Genomic DNA, 19,252 nt, shown 5'->3' with positions numbered 1-19,252 from the left:
AATATAGTGCAGTAAAAGAAAAAAAAGAATTCATATGAATAAAAAATAATAAAAATATCATAAAATTAATAAAATACTTGAGAAATTGAAAAAAAATTAAAAAATTAATAATATTTGTCATATGAATAAAAAAATATAATAAAAATAAGTAAAAAATTATATAAACAAAGCCAATAAAAATAAAAAAGATTTCATAAAAAAAAAATATATATATATATATATAATAATATAATAAATGATAAAAAAAACTCATATAAACTAAGAAGTGATAAAAACTCTAAAAATATAACATGTATGAAAAATTAAAACACTAAAAAATAATATAAAAAATATTTATCATATAAATAAAAAAATATAAAAATTAAAATATAAAAGAGAGTACTAAAATAAAAAAAATAAAATATTTACTTTAGTAACGATTGAAACAAATCTTTAAGTTCTTGATGAAAAGAAGGACTATAAACAAAGCCACCGCCAACGTGAATGAGAAACTACAACTTTTAGCTTACTGCTTTCAGAGGTGAAATCACTTCTACTTTGAAAGGATAAAAAAAAATTGTCAAACATAAAAATAAAGTGTTCAAAATATGTTTGGACTCAAACGCGCTTCTCTCTTCCCCAACACAAAACCAAACAAGCCCTAAAACTTTAGTTTTGACCTAGAGCACTTAAATATTTAAATAAAAATTCTTTATTAAATATTAAATTGTAAAAAACAAATTAAGTATATATTTATTATTGTATTCGTATTAAATTTAAAAAAAATTGAAGTATTTTAGATTGTCGAAAAACATGTTTAATATTTAAAAGTAAGCATCGGATTCAATGATCTCAGAACGTTTGGACTTTGGACCATTAAATGGTCTCATAACAAAACATGTTTTTTAAGTATTTTTTATAACTGCTAAATAGTCCTTATCTAATTTTAATTACAAATTAATCTTTTATATATTATTTAATTATAAAATCTATTTTTTATTTTATAAATTATTATTTTATCATTCATCTATCATCTTTATTAATAATCAAAAACTAAAACAATAACAAATTAGATCTTCCATTAATCGTAATAAATATTTTGCAATCTTGATCGATCGTAGTTTATCATTGATTTGTTACATATATATTGGATTGGAAAAATCGTGTTTGTTAAAAATTCAATCGATTTGATGTACAAACCAATCGATTGAAATTCAGGTTTCCTAAACTTCAATCGATTGGAATTAATACACAATCGATTGAATTTTCCACGGCATGAGGTTTCTTTATTCAATCGATTGGTTTTTTCATGGCATGTGGGGTTTTTTATTTAGAGCAACTTGAGAAATACATAGATACACGGGAATAAACCGTATTTAACAAGAATTTTTTCTTTATACACGGGAATAAACCGTATTTAACAAGAATTTTTTTATTATAAATTAAAAAAAAATTATTTTTCCAATAAAAATAAGACTTATTCATGTGTACTCTTGTGTACTCCTATAATGGTTGCCATTGTCTATTGTGAAGATTAATAATTTGAGTTAGCTATTTTTTTAGAATTTGAAGTGAAGTTCGCCTTGCTCTACATAAAAAAATTCGTATTTGGAAAATTAAAATTGAAAAATTGGGTTTTGGAAAATAATAAATTTTTTTATTTTATTTCAGAAAAAAAATCCATTATTAAAAGATAAAAAAAATATTTTTTTATTATACAATCAATTGCATGAATAAAGAATCGAAATAAAGAATTGCAAAATTAGAGACTAATCTGGATTTTGTAATCAAAACAATGGACTATTTTCAAAACACTACCGTAAAAAAATCTATTTTCGCCAACCGTGATTATCAATTAGATGAACAAATATTGGATATTAAAGAGATGGATAAACAATAAAGAAAAATTGGATATTAAGTAGATGGATAAACAATGAACAAAAACAATGAAAAAATTGATAATCAGATTGATAAACGATTCTAATGGTAGGATTGAGTAATTGTTGATAGATTATTCACCAATTTATAATCTTAATATTAAAGAAAAGATAAGATTAGAGTATCTAAATCAAAATAAAAACTTAAAAATTGAAGATAGAATTTTAAAGATAAGATAGATGAATAATAAAATAATAATTTATAATCACGAGACCAATCCATTGAATAAGAAAAACCCCACATGCCTTACAAAATTCAATCGATTGTGTATCAATTCCAATCGATTGAAGTTTGAAAAACCTGAATTTCAATCGATTGATTTGTGTATCCAATCGATTGATTTTCTAATAAACACGATTTTTTCAATCCAATACATATGTAACGGATTAATGATAAAATTATGATCGATTAAGATTGCAAAATATTTATTACGATTAATAGAAGATCTAATTTGTTATTGTTTTAATTTTTTATTATTAATAAACAGATAGATGGATAATAAAATAATAATTTATAAAATAAAAAATAATTTTTATGATTAAATAAAATATATGGAGTTAATTTGTAATTAAAATTAAAAATAGACTATTTAGTAGTTATAAAAAATACTTAAAAAACATATTTTGTTATGGGATCATTGAATAGTCCCAACCTTCTGGGACCATCAAATCTAATGCCTTGAAAGTACCTTATTTTAAAAAAAATATATTTTTTCATAAAAGAAATTGATATAAAGTTCTAAACAAACATTGAGTATCTCAAAAAGCTTTGCAACTTTTGGAAAACCAGAACAATATGCAAGTCTTTCTATTTTGCTTTGTTGCAATTCCTCTTCATCTGCACATTAGCACGAATTTTCAATGCAAATCAAATAATGCATTCAGTACACTCAATTGTCTAGATGAGAGTGGTAATGGTGGTAACATTATCTGCCCCTCGTATGATTCTTATGAATTCTCTACTTACTCAAAGCTATCACAAAACAAGCTCACGACTTGCTTGCCAATTCACCACTTCGCTCGGTTTCATTGAAAGCCCATTTGTTCGTTATGTTAAACAAGAATTCAGGTCAGCACACTACTTGGAACTCAAAATTCATGCATGCCCATTTGATTAAAACTTGTGATTTGCAGTCTGATATCTTCGCTGTGAATTCTTTGCTTGATTTTCACTGCAAATCTGCTGACATGGTTGTTGCCCGCAAGCTGTTTGATTTAATTCCTATTCCAAATGATGTTTCGTGGAACATCATGATATCTGGTTATAGGCAAAATTCAATGTTTGAGAATTCGTGGGAGATGTTTAGTAGGATGCGTTCGGTTGGTGCCAATCCTAATGAGTTTAGCTATTGGAGCGTTCTTTCGGCTTGTGTTGCTCTGCAAGGTCCTTTATTTGGTGAGCAAGTTTTTTCACTTGTTTTGAAAAATGGGTTCCTTTCCAGTGGTTTTGTTCAGACTCAAATGTTACAAACGTTTTCCAAATTCCATGGCTTTAAGGAGGCTCTTAGGTTTTTTAATTATCTTTCATGCACTAATGTGGCATGTTGGAATACTATTATTTCTGGGGCAGTTAAAACTGGAGAAAGCTGCGTTGCTTTGAATTTGTTTCGCCAAATGTTGCGAGCATATCTGATGCCAAATAGTTATACATTTCCAAGCGTCTTAACAGCATGTTGTATCCTTAGAGATATGCAGATGGGTAAAGTTGTTCATGGTTGTGTTGTCAAATGTTGTGCAACTGATATCTTTCTCAAGACTGCTATTGTTGATTTTTATGCCAAATTTAGGTGTATGGATTAAGCTTTTAGAGAATTCTCACATGTCAGTCCATAATGTGGTTTCTTGGACTGCAATAATTTCTGGGTTTGTGCAAGACAATGATATTTTTTCTGCATTAAAGCTTTTCAAAGATATGAGGCAAATAGGGCAGGAGATAAATAGCTATACCCTTACGAGTGTGCTTTCTGCATGTGCAAAACCTGGGATGATTGATCTGGCAGTCCAAATTCATTCCCTGATATTAAAATTAGGGTTCTATTTGTACCTTAATGTTGGGGCTGCTTTGATCAACATGTATGCAAAAATGGGAGAAGTTGAACTATCAGAATTAGCCTTCAATGAGATGGAAAATAAGAAGGATCAAGGCACCTGGGCAGCCATCCTGTCATCTTTTGCACAGAACCAAAAGTCTAGGAGGGTGGTTGAGTTATTCCGGGTAATGTTAAGAGAAGGAGTGAAACCTAATGAGTATTGTATTAGTAGTGTGTTAAGTATTATTAGCTGCTTAACTTTAGTGACACAGATGCATAGTTACACTTTAAGGTCTGGGTTCGTGACTGAAGCTTCGGTCGGCTTTTCCCTTTTCACAATATACTCAAAGTGTGGCAATTTGGAGGAGTCTTATAAGGTTTTTCTGCAAGTTCCGGTAAAAGACAATGTCTCGTGGACCTCCATGATTGCTGGTTTGGCAGAGCATGGATATGCAGAGCAAGCTCTTCAGCTGTTTAGAGATATGATATATCAAAAAATTCTCCCCGATCATATGGTCTTAATACCAACTCTATCTGCTTGTTCCACGCTTCAGTCCTTGCAGATGGGTAAAGAAATTCATGGCTATGCTTTTCGTTTAGGAATAGGAAAAAACTCAGCCTTTTGCGGAGCATTGGTAAATATGTATTCAAAGTGTGGAAGCTTGAATTTGGCAAGGACAGTGTTTGATATGCTACCCGAAAAGGATGCATTTGCATGCTCTTCGATGGTTGCAGGATATGCCCAAAGGGGCCTAATTGAAAAGGCATTTTTGTTATTCCGTGAGATGCTCTTCGCTGATGTATCAGTGGACTCTTCCGTAATTTCATCCATTCTCGGAGCTGCTGCAATTTCGTATCAATCAGAAATCGGAACTCAATTGCATGCCTACGTCCAAAAATTGGGTTTACAAGCAGATGTTTATATTGGAAGTTCGCTAATGACAATGTATTCAAAATGTGGAAGTATTTTAGAATCCAAAAGGCGTTTGATGATGCTGAGAAGCCAGATGTAATAGGTTGGACATCCATGATTGTGAGCTATGCTTATCATGGTAAAGGCGTAGAGGCCTTAGAAGCTTATGAACTAATGAGAAAAGATGGAGTAAAACCTGATGCAGTAACATTTGTTGGGATTTTATCAGCTTGTAGCCATAGTGGGCTGGTTGAGGAAGCCTTCTTCTATCTTAATTCAATGCTCATAGACTACGGCATTACACCTGATCATCGACATTACGCTTGTATTGTCGATGTGCGAGGCCGATCCGGCAGAGTCCGAGAGGCTGAAAGTTTCATAAATGAGATGCCTATTGAAGCTGATGCTTTAATATGGGAAACTCTGCTTGCTGCTTGCAAAGTCCATGGTGATTTCGAGCTTGGAAAGGTAGCAGCCAAAAAGTTTATGGAGTTCATATCAAGTGATGCTGGAGCTTATGTTTGTCTCTCTAATATTTGCGCAGATGTAGGACAGTGGGAAGAAGTGGCCAAGATTAGGAGCTCGTTGAATTGGACTGGGATGAAGAAAGAGCCTGTTTGGAGCCTCATGTGAAGTGTAATAGTGACATAATTTTGTTCCAGTATCTCTAGAAAAGGATAAAGAAGTCATTGACTTTTTGTCCCGTAAATATTTTCGTCCTGATGATTTAAAAATACTTTTAAATCCCTGATCTCTTTAAAAGTTGAACATATGAGTCCCTCCGTTCATGAGTCCGTCAGACCCAACAAAAAAATCTGATGTGGCTCCCGTTGTGCTGACCTAGCCGTTACGGATGCACACGTAAAGAGAACCTTTTCAAAACGGGACAAATAAGTCCACCTTGGTAGCTTTGCAACTCACTTCAAACTTCTTATGTTTGTTGTCACCTATCAACTATGCACACCACTCGCAATATTTTCTTTACTGAAAGAACTAAAATAGCAAATGAGAAAGAAAAAAATGAGCAAATTGATACAAAATTATAAATGAGCTTTTCAACTTAGACAAAATCAACAGAACTCAATTTTTTGATATCATTTTATTTAGATTCAAAAGTAGTTTTCTTTTTTTTTTTATATCAAACCATCTGTGGACAAAATAATTATATAACGTGTCTTCCAAGTATCTCTTAGAGTTTGATTCTTACGAATCAAGTGTTGTTCATACCATACTGATCTTAAAAAATGCTTTATTTTTTCTTTCATCACTTTTGTAGCTTGCATTATTTGTGTGTCATGTTCTTGATGCTTATATCGTGAAGATCTACGTAATATTTTGTTATTAATGTTATTTTATCTTTGCAAGGAAGACTCTGGATTCGTTCCCTATTAGTGTATGGGTTATTTGGTTCTTCTCGACAGCTTGCGATTGGTCTAGTCGCATTGGTTTCTCTCTTACGTTCCAACGTGCTAAATAGCATAGCTGATCCATCCAGTAAATTATACACAGCTGGCAATACTATTGGCTCTTATGGTTAGGATAATGGAGTGCATAATGAGAATCTTGAGGTATTTTTTTTATTCTCATTTTGTGAATATAGGTTTAGTATTTTATCAAGGCTCTGAATGCATGTATGGGCATTCCCTCCACGGATGCATCAGTAACGGCTAAGTCAGCACAACAGAAGTCACATCAGATGTTAGTGTTGGGTCTGACAAACCCATATGCCATATTAATAGAGCGACTCATATGTCCAACTTTTAAAGAGATTAAGAATTTAAAAGTATTTTCAAATCGTAAAAACAAAAATATCCGCAGAACAAAAAATTAGGAACTTATTTATCTTTTTCTTTTTTGTTTATTAGATTCCTTGCACAAAGTATTTACAATTCATTGTATAGAACCAACATCTAATCAATAATTTAAGATTTATTTTAAAGTTTTTTAAATTTTAAAAATTATCTAAAAAAATTTTTTTTGGTTAATGAAATACGAGGCATTTTTCAGCCACATACCTAAAAGGTACTCACACCAGTACTTGTATGATTGTAATTCTCAAAAAAATGATTCCCAATAATCATTTCTGCAATCCTAAACAACAAAAGTAAACTACCATTTACAAATCTATCTAAAAAAATAAAAGAATTTGTACCTATAAAAAATATGCTTCAATCAATAAAATTACTCAAGTCTAGAATTATCTAAATTTATTAAATTAATACTCCTAACCAAAATTCTAAAAATCAAGCTAATAAAATTAAAGATTCAATGATTTAATCAAGGTTTAACTAGAATTGAATCGAATATAATAAAATATGGGCCTACTACACATCCATGTAACAATTTAACCAAGTTGGCTCAAACCCAAAACAATTAACGCGCTTCCAATCTCATTAAAAAAACGTGACTTCCACACGCCCCATACAAACGAAACGACTACTTCATTCGCGCTTCATTATGAAAAAACGTTCATTCTTCTTCAACACACACGAAACCACTTCGTTTTTTCGAATCTCTCTCAACATCACTCAAATTTCAATCACATTCACTGCGAAAATCACTACTAGTAAGGAAACGGAAGAAGATTTCGCAAGCAACAACCAGAAACGAACAAAAACAGCAACAAAGACTACAAAAGGTATGAGAAAACTACTGTTCATTTGAAATCAAGCAATGTCACGTTTCTCCTAGTTGCATTTTAGTTTTACTGGATTGATTTGTTTCGTTTAGTAGATGGAACTATTGTGCATGCATTTTTACAGTATAACTAGGGCTTGGAATGAAATTTGTTGTTATTTTCGTTCAATTCAGTGAATAGTGTAACTAGGGTTTTAAGATATACGTGCTTGTTCTTACTGGTGTGGATAGTTTAACTAGAGTTTTGAAATTGATTGTTACTATCTTCAGTACTTCTTTTGCATGGAGGAATACTATTCTTGTTGATTAAAAGTTGATCATTCTTACTGGTTCTGTGCATGAATGAGTTTCGGTTCAGTGACCTTTGTGATTTTGGTTATGTGCATGAATGAGTTTCGGTTCGGTGGCTTGTGGTATTTTAATTGACTTGATTAAGATATACATGTTTGTGCTTATTGGCGTATTAAGTGAAGTATTGACCAAACTTTTTTCTTACAGCAAAACAGAACAAGACAATGGCAACAATGAAGGAGAAGTCGCACTATAACGTAAGCACATTAAATATATTTATCCGCTTTCATTCGAATAATATCTATTTTCTATTATAAATATATCCTCACATTCAGTTTCATAACTTGTAGAAAACTCATTATTGCATGTGCCAAACAAAGGCAATGGCAACAGTGTACATGGATATGACTCAAGAAAAAAAAGATATAGTGGAAGAAATGGGATTTGGTGCCCTGGCACATGTCCCAGAAATGAATGTCTCTCATGCCCTGTTGAGAGAATTGATTGATCACTTTGATGAAGAGAAAGGATGTCTGAAAACTCTCTAGGGCAGAATATACATAACTCCTCGGAAAGTAGCAGTTGCCCTCGGCATAACTAATGGAGGTAATACACTTTTCACTTACTGCTTATTTTCAGTTCATTGGTTTACAAAAAATTAAACTGAGCCTTTTTTACTGATTTGTGCTACTAAAATATTGAAGGGAATTATTTTGATGATAAGGTTGATTACAACAATCTGAATCCAGAAGACAAGGAAATATTTGACAGTCTCAAAAATATTTCCTTGGCGACTTTGACAAGGAATGTGCTGGATATGAGCGTAGAAGGGGAGGAGAACCGGAAAAAATTCAAGAGGACTTTTGTTGTCTTCATCCAAAAGTGCTTCTTGCTTCCCACAACGGTAAGTGTGGCCTCCCCAATCCATAAGCCACCGATCTTTCATGTCGACAACATTTGGAAATGGGATTGGGCAAAGCATGTGCTCAACTTCTTGATGAAAGGAGTTGAAAAAAGAGAAAGGGGAGGAAACAGTCTGTTGATGGCTGTGTTTTTGTGTTGATATTGATATACTTTCACGAAACCAAGTTCCTTCGCCCGTTCGCACCTGATGCTCCCCCAGCACCTTGAGTGGCTCATTGGACAAAGCAAATGATGCTTGAACGGATTTCTAAAGAAGCAACAGAACCATTGGTAAACACTCTACTAAAATTTCCCTTACAATTTGTTTTCAAATGCTTTTAAAATACTCTACTAACTAAATAAACTTCTGTTTTAGGTTATAACTAATTTATTTGTCATACTGGTAATTGTTCACCATATGAACCTTTTTCGGTTCGGTGAGCTCGCATTTTGCTTTAGCTGATTGTTACTGTATTCAATTGAGTCCTTGTGCATGCAAAAATGTTTCTTTGATCATTAAATAATTATCATGTTTTATGGATTTTTATTCATCACATTAGTATCATTCGGTAAACTGGGTTACTCATGTTGATTAAATAGTTGTTATTGTATTTCTCATTAAATAATTGAGTCCTTGTTTCTGTTTTAGGAACTTCTGTACAAAAAAAAAGAATGAAAAAACAGAAACAAGGAAGTTGGATAAAAAAGAAAAAAGAAAGAAAATAAAAAAGAAAATTGTCGATCTGGATTCTTCTTCGAAAGAAGAAAGATTTTCCGAATCTGAATCTCAATCTGAATCCGACAAACGACCACCGGCAAAGAGAGCAAGACAAAAGAAGGTGCTTGTTGAGAAGGATTCACAATCAACAAGTGAAACTGAAAGCATTTCCATGGATTCAAAAAGCAAAAGTGAATCCAAAAACCAGTAAGTTTAATGTTCATATTGATTTCATTTAACTTGTATCTTAAATTTGTTCTTATACACTTGTTCTTATGTATTGCAGAGAAGACGAAAAAACTAGAACAAAGAAAAGAAAACAACCACCGAAGGTGGTTAAAAAGCAAACCAAAAAAAGGAAGCCTGTGCCAACAGATTCAGAGAGCACAAGCAAATCTGAAGGCCAGTAAGTATTGTTCAGCAAATGAATTCCTTTCGGTTCGGTGGTCTTCTAATTTTCGATTCTTCCTTTTAATTGTTTTCGGTTCGGTGATGTCTGTTAATTTGGTTGAATTGATTGTTATTTTCTTGTTCTTGCTTATATTTTTCTCAGTTATAAATTCGATGTATTTGTCTGTCTTACAGAGAAAAAGAAATTGAGAAAACACCCATAATAAAAAGAAAACAACCTCAAAGGGTGGCTGGTGCGCAGAAATTGTGATTACACTTTGATTATGTAAAATTCATTGCTCTTTCTTTCCCTGGCAATGGCACCAAAAACGCGATGCCAATACCATGGTTCACAACTTCGCACAACTAACCAGCAAGTGCACTGGGTCGTCCATGTAATACCTTACGTGAGTAAGGGTCGAATCCCACGGAGATTGTTGGTATGAAGCAAGCTATGGTCACCTTGTAAATCTCAGTCAGGCGGATATAAAATAGTAATGGGGTTTTCGAAAATAATTAATAAAATAGGGATAGAAATACTTATGTAAATCATTGGTGAGAATTTCAGATAAGCGAATAGAGATGCTTTCGTTCCTCTGAACCTCTGCTTTCCTGCTATCTTCATCCAATCAGTCTTACTCCTTTCCATGGCTGGCTTTATGTAATGCATCACCATTGTCAATGGCTACTTTCGGTCTTCTCTCGGGAAAATGATCCAAATGCCCTGTCACGGCACGGCTAATCGTTTGGAGGCATCACCCTTGTCAATGGTTACATCCTATCCTCTCAGTGAAAATGGTCAACGCACCCTGTCACGGCACGGCTATTCATCTGTCGGTTCTCGATCATGCTGGAATAGGATTTACTATCCTTTTGCGTCTGTCACTACGCCCAGCAATCGCGAGTTTGAAGCTCGTCACAGTCATTCAATCATTGAATCCTACTCGAAATACCACAAACAAGGTTTAGACTTTCCGGATTCTCTTGAATGCCGCCATCATTCTAGCTTACACCACGAAGATTCCGATTAAGAGATCTAAGAGATACTCATTCAATCTAATGTAGAACGGAAGTGGTTGTCAGGCACGCGTTCGTAGGGAATAATGATGATTGTCACGTTCATCACATTCAGATTGAAGTGCAAATGAATATCTTGGAAGCGAAATAAGATGAATTGAATAGAAAACAGTAGTACTTTGCATTAATTTTTGAGGAACAGCAGAGCTCCACACCTTAATCTATGGAGTGCAGAAACTCTACCGTTGAAAATACATAAGTGAAAGGTCCAGGCATGGCCGAATGGCCAGCCCCTCTGATCTAACAACCAGGCGTCCAAAGATGATTCCAAAGATTCTAAGATGTCTAGTACAATAGTAAAAAGTCCTATTTATAATAAACTAGCTACTAGGGTTTACAGAAGTAAGTAATTGATGCATAAATCCACTTCCGGGGCCCACTTGGTGTGTGCTTGGGCTGAGCTTGAGTGTTACACGTGTAGAGGTCATTCCCGGAGTTGAACGCCAGTTTTGGTGCCATTTTGGGCGTTGAACTCCACTTTGCAACTTGTTTCTGGCGCTGGACGCCAGAATTGGGCAGAGAGCTGGCGTTGAACGCCAGTTTGCGTCATCTAAACTTGGGCAAAGTATGAACTTTTATACATTGCTGGAAAGCCCTGGATATCTACTTTCCAACGCAATTGGAAGCGCGCCATTTCGAGTTCTGTAGCTCCAGAAAATCCACTTTGAGTGCAGGGAGGTCAGAATCCAACAGCATCAGTAGTCCTTCTTCAACCTCTGAATCTGATTTTTGCTCAAGTCCCTCAATTTCAGCCAAAAAATACCTGAAATCACAGAAAAATACACAAACTCATAGTAAAGTCCAGAAATATGAATTTAACATAAAAACTAATGAAAACATCCCTAAAAGTAACTAGATCCTACTAAAAACATACTAAAAACAATGTCAAAAAGCGTATAAATTATCCGCTCATCAGTGGCAAAAAAACGAACCCAATCTGACAAGGAGTAAGTTTCTCGAATCAGATTTTCTTTTATTGATACTTTCATTTTAGGTGTATTGATACTTATTTTATGAACTTTCAGAACAGAACAAGCAAAAGACAACACTGTAGAAAGAAGAAGGCAAGCGTTGGAGACGATAAGAGAAAAGAGATAAAAAAAAAAAAAGAAATGATGGAGCTCAGTCAACACACATTGCTCCGGATCAGTTTGCCTCAATAGAGGCACGAAATGAATCCTCTGAGACGTAAGATTCAATTTTTTATACCAAGTTCTTTTCCTTTCTTTGCTTACTTTTGCTAGAACCTTTTGTAATTCCTCTTGATTCAATTAATAATAATTTATTTATCTTGGTTAGACTGCCAACTATAAATCTAGGAAGTGAACCACTCTTGCAGACTCAGGGAAGCTGCGCACCATCTGTAAATGCCCAAGACAATACCAGGTTTGTTGCACTCTTTACTTTCGGTTCGGTGCTTTCCAAAAATGAATTTTATGTGTTTCTAGACCTCTGCTTTTAATCTTAGTTTCTAATTTTAATTTGTATCTTTTTTTTAGGAAAAATACCCCAGAATCCACGGTAAAATATTTTAGAAAAAAGAAAATCCATCCAAGAAAGGTTTTTAAAAGTCCACCAGTGTAAGTTAAAAAATATTTATGTTACTCTATCAGATTTAGGTAATTAAATTTTGTTTAATTAATCTCACAGAAAATTTATTTAAACGTCAATAGCGCTATACCCAATTCTGATCTACAAATCATTCAGGTTCAACAAGAAACTCATTCTGAACCTTTGAAGATGTGAGCTTTTCAATGTCCAGATTCCCGTTTTTTAGAACAAATTCTAATTATTCAATATTAACTTCTTCCTTGTTTACATTCCTTAGAAATCCTCTTGCATTATCTCTTCCAAGTTCTCTTCAGGAAGAGTTGATCAATGATGACTTTATCTGTGTCCCTTCAGAGAGTCAAACACAACAAACCTCTGATAAAGAGTAAGTTTATAAATATTTGTTTAGCACATAAATCTTGTTCAGTTCTGTGGGTGATGAGAGAAGAATCATTTTTGGTCTAGATTTTCTTCCTAAAGAAAGGGATTACTTCGTTGCAAGCATAGCTCCAAACCAACAAACAACTCTCCCATCAAATTAAAATATCGGTTTTGTCACAAGTACAAACCCCAAATGAAAATTTACCGAAGTATTTGGACTCCGGGTCGTCTCCCTAGGAAACAATGGAATGCTCAATTACTGGCTATAAAGGGGTAAGGGGGTTTTTTTAGCTTATAAGAGGGCAAGAAAAGTAAATTCGGCAAGTGATTAAAGAAAACAAGTTAAAGGACTCTTGGCTAAGACTTAGGCAATTGAGATCATCATCCTTGTCAACAAATCGAATATTGATAATCATGAGAGGCCAACCTATTAAGTCTACTTCCCAAAAGCTTTAAGTACGTCAAATAGGTTTTATCACATCAACCCGTAAGTCCCAACCTACCTACTAATTAACTTAGTAGTGGGTTAGCGTCAATGGGTGTCAAATTGATCACCAAGGGTTCTCAAATCACCAAATCCATTATACCCAATGACTCAAATTTACCCAATTTCCTTAGCTTAGACCAAGAGTTGACAAAACTACTCAAAAACTAAGGAGAATATTTCATCAAACACATAGAGTGCAATAGAAATAAACATCATAAATTGCAAGAATAATAAAGTCTACCAACTACTAGTTGCAAGAAATGTAATATCACAACTCAATTCATCAATGAAAGAAACATCAACATCAAATTACATTAAATGTAAACCAAATCCAACATGAGTTCATCATCACAAAAGAGACATAAAAGAGAAATTAACGTTACAACTAAGAGAATCAAGGTGTAGAAATGAGAAATTATAAAGGAAACAAGATGAGATCAAGAAATTAAACATGGATATAAAATAATCTAACCTAATTCTAGAGAGAAGAGGGAGCTTCTCTCTCTAGAAAACTAACTAAATGCTCATGTTGGCTAAACTAATTGCTCTCCCTTTTCTTGGACTTCAATTCTGCATGAAATACACTCAGAAACAAGTTGGATTTGGGCCTGGGCAGCTCAGAAATCGCCCCCAGTATTTTGCCTTTAAGTGGGCCATGTGAGAGTATCAGCGCGTGCGCGCCATGTGTGCGTGCGCGTCGATTGGCAAAATCGTCACCCGTGCGGACGCGGCATGTACGCGTGCGCGTATCTATGTAAGACCACTTTTGCGCGTGCGCGCTTTGTACACGTGCGCGTTGATTGATGCATTCACAATCTTTGTTTCTTCATGCATTCTCCTCTTTGCATGCTTTTCTCCTCATTCTTTCCATCCAATACTTGCCTTATGGACCTGAAATCACTCAACAAACATATCAAGGCATCGAATGGAATTAAAGTGAATCAAAATCACCAATTTAAGGGCCTAAAAATCATGTTTTTACACTTAATCATAATTCAAGGGAGAATTACAAAACCATGCTATTTCATTGAATAAATGTGGGAAAAGGCGGTAAAATCCCCTAAAATAAGCACAAGATAAATCACGAAATCGGGGTTTATCAAATCTCCCCACACTTAAACTAAGCATGTCCTCATGCTAAAATCAAGAAAGAAGCAAATGGTATTAACATTTATTCAATGCAACTAACTAAATGCAATCTATTTACATGATGCAATAGCTTAGTCAAAATAAATCAATCTCCAAGAATACACATACAAGCACAAGGGCTAAGGTATTAGCAATCAAAGCAAACCACAATTGGGTTGAATCATTGAAAAAGTGCACAAACTTGCAAGAAAAAAATGATCATGGGTGGAAACATGTAATTGAGCGATCGAACCCTCGCCGGATGTGTATCCGCTCTATGCACTCAAGTGTATGGGGTTGATTCACTCAATTATCCCCTAATCATGCTTTTCAAGATTTATTTTTCATCTAATAATCAACAATTATTTTATGCATGCATACAAATATCATGAGGACTTCCCATAGGTTGTAATGGAGCTAGGGTCAAGGTAGGGTGCATATGGTCAAGTGAGCTTTAAATTCGAATCTTTGATTAACTTAAACTTCCCACCTAACCTATGACAAGCTAAACAATTCTAAACAATCCTAGCTATCCAATCTTCACTTTTTTACACACTCGTGTATTTTCTTTTTATATTCTCACACATATGCATTGAATTTATGAAACCTTAAATTTTGGGACATTTTGTTCCCTTTTTGTTGAAAAAAAAAATTTTTAGATAAAGCATATATACAAGAGCATCAATGCATATGGTTTGCACATGATTAATACATGAGTATGTACCCAATTCTTGAAAATTTCTCAACAAAAACACAAATACACTTTTATCTCTACCTAATGTACCCAACTTTTCCAAAATCAAATGATAAACACTCTCACTAGCCTAAGCTAATCAAAGATCCAAACAAGGGATATTTATTGTTTTTCACTTAAGCTTGTAATGTGCTACAATTATGAACAAATGGGTTAAGCATAGGCTCAAGATTGGTTAACAATGGGAGATAAAAGGTTGGTTATTTGGGTAAGTGAGCTATTTGAACAATGGCCTCAATCATATAAATGCATGTATATACAAAATAATAGACATAAAGAATCAAACAAATCAAAGATTACACTCATAGGAAGAGAATAATGCACGCAAGAATGAAAGTAAGTGGTCATGTATGATGTAACCACACAATTAGACTCAAATCTCACATGCTTGTGTTCTTTGCTCAAACATGATCCACAAGTGTATAATTTCAAGCAAGTTCTAAAAAAAAATTTCAACCAATTGGGGTGGTGCCCTAAAAATGAATTTCTTAAAAATTTTCATCATATTGACTAGGCTTATTCTAATGCAATGTTGTGATTTAGAAAATTTTAAAAATTTTTCCTTTTTCAATCAAAACACAATTCTTATATAAAAAGGGTTAACTAGATTTTTTTAACAATCCAAAACATTTTCCTAATCACAATCAAAAACTAAGATGCAATATATATATATATATATATAATAAAAGTGTGCAAATACCAAAATAAGGGTATCCACAATAGCAAATATGTACAGTAATTCCAAAATGATCTAAAACATAAAATGCAAAATAAAATAGAGTAGCAGAAAATAGAAATAGATGTCTGAAAGTTCACCACATAAATGTAAACACCGGTCACGAACGGTGACCTCCCCACACTTTAGAATCAAGCATCGTCCTCGATGCTACGGTTGAAGCTCGGGATGGGGGTCAACAATTGTACCAGGTTGTGGCTCAGGCTCAGGCTGTGGGACTGGGATCGGCTGTGGCTCTGGCTGTGGCTATGGAGTGTCCTGCTGAACTTCAGGAGGGTGCTGAACCTCAGTGGTGACCTGTGTCTCTGGAGGTGCATCCTGATGAGTCGGCTCCTCAGCCAGCTCCTCCTCATAATCCTGCTCGTCGGAAGCGGGAGAGTCTGGGAGCGGCGGTAGCTCGATGCCCTGTGATACAAACACCTGCTCGATGCGGTCGAGGCGTCGCATGACACGACGCTCGAGGCACTCCATGAAGCGAAGCAGGTGCTGCACCAACAGATAAGTCGGCTCAGGTGCTGGTGGTGATGGTAAAGATGCTGCGGCTGCTGAAGTAGAGGGGGGTCCTGCTGCTGCTGCTGATGACGAGGGCTGAGCTGCCTCCTTACTGCTCTAGCTCGGGAATGGCGTTTGGGTGGGGGCTTCTCGTGTACCCACCCACCCCATGGAATGGTAACCTCTTTCTCGTCGTCATCTAGGGGTGGTGGTGTCACGTCATCATCCTCCCACGGAACATCAGCCATCTCGATCATGCTGGTGACCAGTGTAGGAAAGGGCAATAGGCCGCGGATATGCGTGCGCCACATACTCTGTCTGATCAGTCGGGGAAAGTTTACCTCCTTCCCCTCCATCACACACCCAAACAGAACCATCATATCCATCGGAATCTCTGAGAAGTGAGTGGTGGGAAAGACATAGTGGGCGAAGATATGCTGCCAGGTCCTAGCCTCCCTCGATAGATAAGTAAAACACATCCCCTTGGGCTTCTTGTTCCCAGAATCCATCACCCAGGGAGCGTCAGGTGTAGCAATCACGCGCTTAAGTGCCTCATAATCAAATGTCATGCAGTGGATGGCTATCTCTGCCTGTTTATAGGCGCAGGTGCCATCAGGGCGATGGTAGCCCTAATAGCAGCCTCAGTGATCATAATCTCTCTACCCCGCAGCTGAACTGAATCAAGAGTGGTTCGGAAGAAGTTGCAATAGAATTCTCTCACCCATGAAGTGTTCACCCTCCCCAAATCTCTATCAACAAAATCCAATCCTAACTCCAGAATACAGGTGTTAATGGCACGCCTCATGTCATTGGGAAGGAGAATTTTCTTCTCAATGTTAAGATTCTTCTAGAAGTCGGAGAAGCGGAGCTCACAGTAGAGGTTTGAGAATTTGATTGGGTCAGTGGGTGGCAGCAGCTGATTTTCCTTATCCTCTTCATTCAGGGGATTCTTAGCATAGTTTGCATAAGGAGAGGGGGTAGAGGTCTTAGAGCACTTTCTCTTTTTGGAAGTAGTGGCTATAGACTTTCCTTTGTCTGACATTCTGAAAAATAGAGATGATACAATATAAGCAGATAGCCAAACAGATATAAAGCACTCAAAGCAAAGCATATTCATGAAGTGAAGAAAGAAAAGAAATTTCTTGGAATGCAAGCAACAGAATTCAGAATTTAAATCAGACTTCAAACCAAGAATTCAAATCACATTTGCACATTACTTGTTTATCAAGCCTAAGAAACACCATATCCAAAGGAATGATCAGAAGAGTTAAGTTGAAAACCAAAAGAAAAGTTAGTTGGTCAAACAAGTTAGAGTTAGAAATCAGTTTGAAAATCAGTGATATGGTGGTTACCGGCTCAATTCAAAAGGGAATGTATAAAGTAGGAATGTAAGCACATTGACAATCATGAAATGTATCAAGTCATTGATGATGAAATATAGTATTGCTAGAGAGCAACTAATGTGAAACAAACCATCAATCAATGTAAAGATCACTAGTGGTGTTGGTGAAATCAAAACCTTGAGAATCAAACAAGTCAAACAACAATTAACACAAATCCAACAATGCATACAGGTCACAAGTTGAGAAAAGAGTGGAAAGCTTTATGGTCTATATGGCTTAATGTAAATTATGTATGAATAAAGTGAAGCACATCAGCCACATAGATTAAAAACTTTCAAACTTGTGTGTTTATGTAAAAGAGGAATGAAATCTTAAAAGAGTTACAAGTGATGGCCAGTCTAAAAATTCATTCAAATTATTCAATGCCTATAAGCAATTCATCATGAATAACAAGCAAAGAATATAATAAGCATGACCAAAAACCTGTAAACATGCCTTTGAGGAGTTTCCAAAATCATTTAGCTAACAAAGTTCTAACGACACAGAAATTGTCGAATAGAAGTTCGTTGCATCAATCAAAACATTGTTATTTCACGAAACATGGTTAGGAAAAATCCGGCAGCATTTCAGCAGCAAATTGGCTATTTCCAAGTTTAAACAGCAAATCAGGTTCCATATGAATTCATTGAAAAGCAAAAGCACAAAAACTAGGTATGAGTTCATATGAATTGAACAAATGAGCCAATATTTCAGCAGCAGATCATCAGAAACAATTTAAACCAACCAGCATGCCACAAAAGTATTCTTTTCCTTACACAATGCACAGAGAAACTGGCTTTCAGCACAGCACTAGAACAGCATCAAGAACAAGGTAAAATAGGAATTCAGCAACAACAGGGTCTTGAAAAAGAATAAAATGAAAAATTGAAGTGGAGCAGTCAATAATTCAATTCGAATTTGAGAAAAATAGAATCACTTCCATCAACAATGAACCATTCAATAAGCAAGTAATCTGAATTCCAACAATTTTAACACAAAGTAGCATTAAAACAGTCAGTAGCATTAGGCAAGGCAAACATGCAGCATAAGCAAAGCAATGAAACAGAGCAAATCCACATGGCAGCAGAAAATCAAATAAGCCTAAATCCACTACTCAGCCCAGGTTCTCTAACCACCTAATCAAACTACCTCTAATTAAACTAATCTAACTAAACTAAAATTAACAATAAACAGTAAGAGAAAGACAGATTAGAGGTTCAGGTTGTGAAACCTGTAAGCAGAGTGACGCGACAGAAATTTGCAGATTAAGAATTATTAAGAAAAATGGTGTTGCAAGTACAGCTCTTAACCAGCAAAAATTAACTTGTCAATTTAGAAAAGAGTTTTCACAAATTTTAGAAATAAAATACTGGGAGTATGAGTCCCAGGTCGTCTCCCAGCGAGTTGCAGGAAGATGTGCTATTTTACTAATCAGAGGTTTTCCGAAATGGTTTTTTAGTTTGATA

The 19,252-nt window shown here is 35.0% G+C and overlaps 1 pseudogene; it reads left to right on the top strand.

Moving 5' to 3' along the window:
• The first annotated feature begins 2,701 nt into the window (after nt 1–2,701).
• Nucleotides 2,702–5,906, top strand: LOC107627312 (pentatricopeptide repeat-containing protein At1g74600, chloroplastic pseudogene; annotated as a pseudogene).
• The last annotated feature ends 13,346 nt before the right edge of the window (nt 5,907–19,252 follow it).

Source organism: Arachis ipaensis, chromosome B2 (genome assembly GCF_059453495.1).
Source record: "Arachis ipaensis isolate K30076 ecotype BB chromosome B2, ASM5945349v1, whole genome shotgun sequence".
Lineage (NCBI taxonomy): Eukaryota > Viridiplantae > Streptophyta > Magnoliopsida > Fabales > Fabaceae > Arachis > Arachis ipaensis.
Note: the sequence above shows the minus strand (reverse complement) of the source record. Positions and strands in the feature narration are given on the sequence as shown.